Here is a 10,047-nt window from a genome sequence, read left to right on the forward strand (position 1 = left end):
TAAGCTAATCAATTTTAAGTATTAAATTAATTATACATGACGTGACAAGTTTTAATTGGGTGGTGATATCACCACAAAATAAAAATATTGATATCATCCCTAACTAGGTCTCGGGGTAAGATAATGGTTAGGTTCATTGGATTAGACGTCTATCAATTAATAATCATATCCCAAAATTCCAATCTAGAGTAAGTTTAGATTAGTTAACTGGATTGATGTGAATGCTAACCAAGATAGTGGTTAATTATGCGCTCTTTATCTCCTATTGATCGAGCACTAATTGGGATTGTCATGCAAGAATATTTGAAATTTCACCGTTTTATATACCACATCGCCAATTTCTGCGAGATTAGCGTATTTAAAATTACCGAGTTAGGTTTTAGTGTGTCATGTGATCCAGGTCTAATTATTAGTGACAGATGCTAAGAGCCACTGAGGATTTATTTTACCCCCACCAGTGTAATGTAATTCTAAGCAACAGAAGCCCAAAATAAAGAAGGCATCGGCCGATTTGGATTTAGACCCTTAACAGTATAACAGTTAGGCACTTGGGCAGGCTTTTAAGTTTCTCAATTGGGCAGGTAATGGCCCATTTTCCTGCAGAATTCTTTTTCAATTCGTATTAATTTTCAAGCGAGTTTACATATATCACCATACAAGCACGCTGATATATGATCCTCATGATCAGCTGGATCCTTTAGTACGTACTTGGTTCATATCAATCATCCTCTAGCTAGCTCATGCTTTCTGGAATGGATCGACAGTTCCCATAACTGCAATAATCGACATCGATCAGCATCGGATAGTCTTATAGTACATATTACTTGTACTAATTAAGCATGGATATCCTGTAATAGGCAATGAATTAAGTAGCTAGCTAGCTAGTAATACCTAGATATGATCGGACGTAATGCATGAACTTTGTATTCCTGATACGCTTGCATGATTCCTTAAGCATTCTGCACCCATTAGTTCAATTATTAATCGGAAAAATTATTAAGTCACGTAACATAATTATATGCTCTAATACATGAAGTAGCAGTAGCTAGATATATAGCTTACTTCCAAGGAACCTCTCCAACTAACATCCAGTCGCCATCCTTATCTTCATAGTTCATATGTCACTACATAAAGCTTATACTCCTCCACTGTTCCATTCACTACTGCATGTTCCATAAGAAGCACCTGTTCCTCTATATACCCAACTGAATTAAGTGCTATGCAGAGACCGTCATAAACATTTATATATACTTATGAATTTAATTAACCAATTCATAACTATAGCAAGTATATATGGCAGTACTGCTCACAGCTTACGGTGAAGGTAGTGAACATGTTCTGTAAGGTTTTGAGTAGCTCCTCATAACTTCCTGTTGATGCAAAATTTCGTTTGTATCAAGTCAACAAGGTTCCGTTGAAATCCGAGGTGGGGTAGTGGGGTAGGATTTTGGATGTGGGGTTTATCTTCTCTCCATAGGGTTGACCGGTTGACTGGTCGATTCAACATGGTGTTGGCCTGTCAGGCTCCGATGATCAAATCAAAAAGTGAGAAGGAGGAGAAGTTTTTTTTTGGTATTTTGGAAAGTGATCAAGAGACCCCAAATGAAGGAAGAGTCCTTCTTTTTATAGGGCTTGGAGGTGGTTGAGGTACACTGTAGGAGCATGGGCTTGGCCCCGAAAATAAGGGTGTCAGCTCCTTTTTTGACATGCCATCAGCATGGGTTTGGTCGACTGGGTAGCAGAGTGGGTGACAGATGTCACCATTTTGTGGTCTTTTCTAATCACATCATCTTCAACCCACGTTCATGGCCATGCTGGTCATGGGATTGTAACACTTGTCCAATTAGGTGAGATTTGCTCCTTGATTTGAGTAAATCAAGCTCTTGTGATTTGTGAGCAATCTCATGTAGAGGGAGGCTTTGACAGTCCAACTGAGCAGTGTTGGTCGATCATGACATTGCAGGCTTGGGTGATGACCGAGCTATAAGAGTGACCTTCCAGTTCTAAGACCCATGGCATTCGAGTAACGAGGGTTGGAAGTCGAGGCTGAGATTTATTTAGTTGTAATGTATGATTGAACATTTTTGTTCGACATTTATTATTTTGTTGTTGTTGAAAAGTCAGAACCCCTCGTGGACACTTTGACTTTTCAACGCATCTTACGTGTACAAGGTTTGAAAAGTCATAGACATTACCCTGTCCAAATTCCGACACGAACACTTCCATACATCTCCAAATCTACTTTCCTCAGGTAAGGATCGAGCTCCATCAACACCAACTTTTACATATTTCCTGCTGCTCTTCTCCAACTCTGAAGTCTTCTTTCTCATCGATCTCACCCGCGGCCACCCAACTACTTGACTCCTTCAATACCGCAAACATGCACACAGTAGATATATAAATATACGTATAGTACACAAACACCATGGTTAAGGACTAATGATAACATACGCATACAGATTAAAACAAATATAATTATGCATACTTTGCAGTTGGGGATTTCACGGCAATAATAGCAAACTGCTGGAGGAGTATCTAGCTGCTTTCAACTTCACATCACCCACTTTAATCTAGGCCATGAGTCTCTCTGCAGGTTAAGCTTTCTAGGTCAAGGTCAAGGTCTCCATGAACCGACGTTTCATCAAGCTTGTTGATGCCAATTTCGGCATCAACGAGTCAACGGAAGATCCATTGAAATCCAAGTGTAAGGTGGTGGGGTTGTTTTCTTCAAGTGGGCCTATCTTTTTCTTCGATTAGTTTGACTACATGAGTAGCTTTGGTCGTCTACTTGTGATTGAAGGTATGCCCTGTTGGTCCTATGCCTAGTCTTGGTCGTCCACCTCTTGTGACTGAATGTATGGCCTCAGGCTTCTTTTGCCTGATGTTGGGCATCCAAGCTCCCTTGTTGGGTGAAACAGATAGTTTGGCCTTAGGCTTCCTTCGTCTGATGTTGGGCCTCCACGCTCCTTTATTGGGTAAAGCTAATGGTCTTGCCTTGGGCTTCCTTTGCTTGATGTTGGGCGTCCAAGCTTCTTAGTTGGGTGAAATTGATAGTCAGATCTCAAGCTCCCTTCACTTGACGTCTCGGGATTCCTCCGCTTGACATTGGGCATCCAATCTGTGGCTTGGACGTATATCAACCTCCTCTTAAGCATCCAGTCTGGCTTGGGCGTACAATATCCTCCACCTGACGTTGGGCATCTAGCTCCTCGAGTTGGAGAAGCTCCATGGAAAAGACCTGCAAATGTGAAGAGATGGAAGATTATCGGAGGACCAGCCTAAGGCCGACCAAACACACTTCGATGCCTAAGTTAGATAAGTGTGTTTGAACATTTATGGAGATTGGAGAAGAAAGAATGATGCGTAAGCATCTTGACATAAGAATGAAGTAGACACGTCAATAGAGAAAGAGAGAGAAGAGATTATGCATTTTGGCATAGCTTTGGGAGAGAAGAGAAAGTTGAACCTCCCTTTCTGCTTGTAAAGGAATGTTATTTATAGGAGGAGAGTGGTTGAGGTGGAAAGGGAAAAGTATGGGTTCTTCCCTAAAATCGGGGTGTCAGCTCGTAATTCCTGCTTACTGACACTCCAAGGGATGGGTTTGACAGATTCAGTGACACGTGTCACCTCAATGTGTTCTGGTTTGGTTGGTGAAGGGTCAAGAGACAGGTGTCGCATATCCAAGCTTCCCTTTTCCTTGAATTAACTCCTAGGCCATGCCTAAGAGCCATGCTTCATGTCAGAACTTGACACTTGGCATGGTTGGCGAGATTTGGCCTTAGTTGGTTTTATATGTCTCTTCATGATGACTACATGTTATGAGCCTGGAGGTCGATGCTTTAGCCTTGGAGCTCGTGGTCATGATCCTTAGAGGTCAAGGGTTTTAAGCTTAGAGGTCGAACTCTTGTTCTTGGGGGTTGAGGCTCTTGATTCCTTTGGATTATGTTTCCCTGATAGTGAGGTCATGATATGATTTTGTCTTGCCATCCAAGATGGTGAATCAATCATATGGTGACAGTCCAAGACTTAAGAGGTGGAGATCCAAGGTTGAAGACTTGGAGTACCAAAGTGAGGCATCTCACTAGCCATGGTTATTTATGTCTTAGGATTATCTTTTCTTTCTCGACGAAAGGTTTAAGTGTTTTGAAAGGTCAGAGTCTTGAGTGGACTCTTTGACTTTTCAACCCACTCCACGTACTCTTTGACATTTCAACTCATCCTACGTGGAGTGGGTTGAAAAGTCAAAAGTATTTGTCGAACCAAATTATGACATCAACAGAGCTCTTCATCAACTCTCCAAAGACTACTACACATGTGGAATAACCACGTCTTTCCCCACCAGGTAATCCCAAGGTCATCTCAGTGTCCTTATAATTCATGGTCATCTTACACACGTCAACTTCCGGCGAGTCCGTCTGATTGAAACTTACTTAGGGTTTCTTGTTGCTACGTTACCAAATCCAAACCCGCAACGCTTTCATCTATATGCATGGAACGTGTGGTTGTATGTTAATTTGCTCCTTTTGCTGCCGTGCATGAACATTTTATGTACATAAATAGAGGAGCTAAGGTAGCTAGCTGGTCGAAGATTCAAACACTATCAAGGGACGAAGCCAATTGGGGAGGAATGTGTGGCTGGTGATCAGGATACCACTCCTTACTATTGCTTTGAATCTTCTCGGCAGCAGCGGATCAGAAGTTTGAGCCGTCTATCGATACATTCAATCCGATCAGTTTCTGTCACTCTCGGCTAGTTGATCATATATTACAACTATTGCATCCTGAAGATTCATTCGATTCAAGCAAGGAATCAAATTACCGCAATGTAATTTGCAGAGAAGCTAGGGGTAGGTCAAGAAAATTGAAGGGTTTCAAGTGGACGATGTATATCAAATTAGTAACAACTTTATAATGAGTTTATAATGAGTGCCAATTGTAGTAAACTAACATGTTTGTTAATTTGGATCCCTAGAGTGTGGACTTAGACAAAGTCAAGTGGCCAAGTAGCTAACTTGGATGTACGTTCCACTCAATCGTCTCAACGCTCCAAATTAAACCAGGAAGAAGTAGGGCGACAAGCATGTGACAATCAATGTCGGATAACAATATTCTAGCTAAAGGCGTTATGTGAGTAATGTGAATAGTGAAGATAGTTATGAACTTGTGATCACGATAAAGAGTTCCTCATAAAACAATCAACTCCTAAATGCATTATTACAACAATATCGACCCGCAACTGCGCAACAGCAGGCGGGAACTCTTTCTAGTTCAATTCTAATCTAGAGTAAGTTTAGATTAGTGAGCTGGCATGTGATGTGGGATTGTCATGCATATAAATATAAAGGGTTTTTTACTTCAACGGTGTCTGGACACTTAGGAAACTTTTATGGTCTTTTCCAATATACCCAAAATGCGCCTGTATTTTTCCCAACTGCCCAAAACTTTTGTATTACACTATTGCTGATAGACAAAGACTAAAAGAGATAGTGTTTCTGAAAAAATGTCTTTTGTATCCTATGTTGACCCTTGGTTTTAACAATATTGTTCGACCAAAAACTTTGTCCTAGACGACAAAAATTCAAACAAGACTAGCCTTCAACATGCCCAAGTTTTTCACCTAACAGCCTCCTGCCTAACAGTTACTTTAACAGGCAGAATCCCTGCTGCTTGGTCTAATTTTTGGTTCTAAGACTGATTTTTTCAGAAGAAAAATACTATTAGGACTTTTGGATTTCTATAGGATGCATGCATTTAGAAACATGAATGTCAACGATGATTACAATGATAATAACAAATATTATTATGAAAATTTAATGCCAACTATATTAGTTGAAGAAGTGGGTGAGCAACCATCTGAATTTATTTATTTAAACATACATGCTAAACATTCAGAGCCTCATTCTCAGGTAAACAGTAAAAGGCTGTTTAGCTATCCATAAGAATGAGATCAGGTACTTACTTGATAAGAACACACTGCTTCACACTTTAGACAGGAATGGAAGCACACTGCTATACTAGTTGAGAGAAGACTCTTCTACTCAAATCTGTTTTTTCGACTCTAGAACTGATCTGGAAATTTTCGAATGCCTTCTAAGAGAAGCTAAAGCTCCTTATATAGGGAGCGGAACTCAAATTACAATTGAAAACATTAAAATGTACAAGACAACTCCGTGACCTTTCAGCTTTTCTGAGTGCTCCTGATGATGGAGGTCGGTTGGGAAAAGCAGAAAAGTAGTTGGTGAAACGTCTCTTTTTTTGAATTTTTTGCAAAAGCAAAAGTAGCTTTTAGAAAAGTCTAAAGGTCTACAGTTGCAAGTTTGGTGCTGATTCTTCACCTGTAGCTTCACATGTTCTCGTCTGTTTCAGAATTGTGGCCAAAGACAAAGGAGTTGTTGTCTGCCTGGGCCATACGAGTGGTTGCGGCATTGTCCTCGACGTCTGTATCAACATACATTTTGTAGTGGTTGTCATTTTCAAGTTTTTCCACCCAGTGCATGCATGCCATCGTCGAGTTTATCTCTTTTCTGGTGAGGGATAGGAATAGGTCACTGCTGACTACGTCAGGGTGATCGTAAGCAGTGATAATAATCTTCTCTCCTACTGCCAGGAAGGTATTGTTGATATCTTCAGAGATGATCTTTTTAATGTATTACAGGGCCATGGCCTTCATCTAGGGAATGCTTGAATTTGTTTGACCATTGTACCCTACACAGGCTGGTTGAAGATATTTCCTTGAGATAATTCTCACATAATGATATGGAGAAATATATTCAACTTCACCGTTTGCCTTCTGGATCCATTCTGGAGGAGTGGATCTGAACTTCAAACGAAGCATACAGTCATTTTTCCTGATATTTTTGACTGTGTTGACAATGATAGGCGGCAAACCTTTCAGATCATCATTTTTTTTAGTCCACAGATTATGGACAAAACCATTTTCAACAAGCCAAAGCTTGTGTTCTCAGGGATGTTCACTCTGAACATTTACCAGGTATCTTCCAACATATGGTCTTGCGACGATGAAGAGGGTTGGAGGAACTTGATCTTCTGAATTGTGACTTCCTATCAGACTATGGAATCCATGCCAGTTTGATTTATTGAGTGCCATGATAGGGACCCTAGCACTTTCAGGGCTTTCTAGGAAGTGAATTTTTTTTTTCTTTACAGCACTTTGCTGTGTATGAAGCTCTTCCACCTATGGTCTACCATTTTCGTAGAGTTCTTCGGCTAATGCAAAGAGAGCTGGGAACATTAGACCACTGCTTCTTTCTTGAAAGGCAAATAACAGATTATCTAGGATTGCCTTCTGGTGGTAAGCTAGTCTCCTGCCAGTTCTGAACACAGGAGTATCAAAGGTTCTTAATTCATAATTAAAAACATTTATAACTCCAGTTGGAGTTGGTCTGCTTTTTGGCAAAGCAGCAGCCGTCAACGGTCTCGATAAGCCTTTACCGTCTGCCGTTTGAGACGGGCTAGCCAATCCTTTACCCTGGGATTGATCAGTTGAGGCTAAGCCTTTCGAGCTTAGCAGAAACCTTTTAAGGATTTTTTCTTTGGGATCCTCTTCCGGTTCTTTCCCAGTTCTTCTGCTTCTGGGATTACGACCTTCGTCGTCATCTCTTTGGCTGAACATTGCCATTTCTCTAGTCAATGCATCTGGAAGATAGTTCTTGTTTCCTGCAATTAATTCAACAGTATAATCATATTGGTTAAGAAACAATTGCCAGTTGGTTAATCTTCCTCTATCAGCAGCTTTATCAAGTTTAAAATTTTTGAAGTTCTTTACTTTAGCACAATCGGTGCGGACAGTAAAGAGTTTTCCAATATAAGCTGGAGAATTTAAAATTGTTTTCTTGACAGCCAAGATTTCTTTTTCCCCTGTGGGATAATTCAATTCTGCAGGGCTGAACTTGCCACTACAAAATTTGCAGATCTTTTCAATGTTAGTTCCAGGCGCTCTCGCTAGAACTACACCAGACCAGTAATTATCACTCGCATCTGTCTGGAGGATAATTTCATCATCTTCCTCTGGTTGCTGTAGAGGAGGGAGGTTTTTACAGAGATTTTTTATCTGCTTCACGATTTTTTCATCATCTTCTGTGAAGTTCCATTTTCTCTTGGAACTTGTCTTAGGAGATAACATTGCTGTTAACCCTGAGATTTTAGGGATGAAATCTCTCCCATAATTTATGACACCAAGGAATCTCTCTAGACTCTTAGCATCAGGAATTCTGTCTGGAAACTGCCAGATCTTTTCAAGAATATGAGGTTGGAGTTTTATCACTCCATTCTTGATGTTTATTCCTAGGAAATCAACTTCATCGAGGATAAAGAAGATCTTCTTTTCACCTAGGATAATTCCGTGCTGAACTATCAGCTTTACTACCTCATGGAGGTGTTTCATGTGTTCTTCTCTGTTTTTGGAGAAGACCAGAATGTCATCTATGTAGACGACGCAGAACTCCGTAACATGTTTGAAGATGTTGTCCATCTTTCTTTGGAAGATTGAGGGAGCTTGCTTTAGACCAAAAGACATTACCAACCATTCATAATGACCTTGTGGTGTTCCAAATGCAGTGAGAGGAATGCTCTCAGGATGCATCTTGACTTGCCAGAAACCCGACTTTGCATCGAATTTCGAAAAGACTTTGGCTCCTCTGAGCTGGTTAATCAATACTCTTACTTGAGCAATTTGATAACCGTCTTTGACAGTCTTCTTATTGACATCTCTGTAGTCAAACACCTTTCTAGCTTTTCCTCGTAGTTTTTCTGCATGATTTCTCACGTAGAATGCTAGGGCATGATGAGGGCTAGTGGAAGGTTGAATTAATCTCTTGTTCAGGAGATCTTCAATATCATTTCTAAATTCTTTTTTATCTTCCTCTTTGTACTGAGGAATGGCTTTGACATGACAGATGGTATTCATGTCATGCAATCTCAATTCACAGACCACTGGGTTTTTTTCCCAAAACTTCTGAGGATTTGTATCCACATTCTGCTCGAGTAGTTTCTTGATTTTTTAAAGAGTGGGAATTTGCTGAGACTCAAGCTTGTTCTGAAAGTGCTTGAGGTTATGCTCATGGATGAAACTAGCTTCTTCATCTTCACTAGTTTCTTCTTCTTCTTCTTCTTCAGAAGATTCTTCAACAAGTAATTCTTCTTGTTGCTTGATTTGGAGTATGGGTTCGAATTTAGGTTTGTAGGGGGTAAGATCACCACTATTCTGTTGCGATCTCTGATACTGAGTAGTAAAATCAGGACCTACTACACTTTTTGCTTGTGTGAGTCGGTTTGCCCAGAACACCCGTTCTCCTTTTCTGAAGCTTATCGCTTCTTCATCCTGAATGAATCGTTGTTGGAGAATAAAATCATTTCCCAACAAGAAATCAGATCCTTGCCCTTCAGATTGCCAAACATTCTGGAAGATAAATGTTCCTCCACCAATGGTGATATGAACATTTTTTGCTACTTTCTTCATGGTGAGATGGCTTCCATCAAATGTAACACCAGTAGCAGACTTCTTCTTATCTTCTTTCCAGAGTTCATCTGGAATTGCAAATCTCTTTGCAACAGTAAATCCCGATTCATTATCTACAAAGGCATGTAGATGATATTTTTTGTGATCAGGGAATTTTAGTCCAATCTCTATGTAGTTGCTGTATCTACTGGTAGAGACGACCTTCGATTGTTGAAGCTCATTTTCCTGAGCTTGTTCCTTTGGAATGAATGGTTTACATTCTTCTGGAACAATTTCTGGTGTTTCAACCAGTTCTATATCTTCATCGATTTTTTCTTCACCGATGATTTCTTCCTTTATTTCAGAGGAAGATGGTTCCATAGTTTCTTGGAACAAAGTTTCAACTTCTTTCGCTTTTTTCTCAGCGAAATACTCTTCATATTCTTGTTCAACCAATTGGCTTACAAGGCCATTCTTGGTTTTCCTTCTTGCTTCAGCTACGAAGCATTCTTTGTGATAAGTCTTCTTAGACTCTTCACAAAACATTGGGAGACCATTCTTTTCGTGACATAAGCAGTAGTCACAAACGA

The 10,047-nt window shown here is 40.1% G+C and overlaps 1 long non-coding RNA gene across 1 annotated transcript; it reads right to left on the minus strand.

Annotated features, from left to right (window-relative positions):
* Positions 1 to 653: 653 nt before the first annotated feature.
* Positions 654 to 1,137, minus strand: LOC121051765. Its single transcript, XR_005806859.1, has 3 exons — positions 1,063 to 1,137; positions 892 to 959; positions 654 to 773 (listed from the first exon to the last, which is right to left on the minus strand). It is a non-coding gene; the product is annotated as an uncharacterized LOC121051765 (long non-coding RNA).
* Positions 1,138 to 10,047: the final 8,910 nt, after the last annotated feature.

This window comes from Rosa chinensis, chromosome 2 (assembly GCF_002994745.2).
Source record: "Rosa chinensis cultivar Old Blush chromosome 2, RchiOBHm-V2, whole genome shotgun sequence".
Lineage (NCBI taxonomy): Eukaryota > Viridiplantae > Streptophyta > Magnoliopsida > Rosales > Rosaceae > Rosa > Rosa chinensis.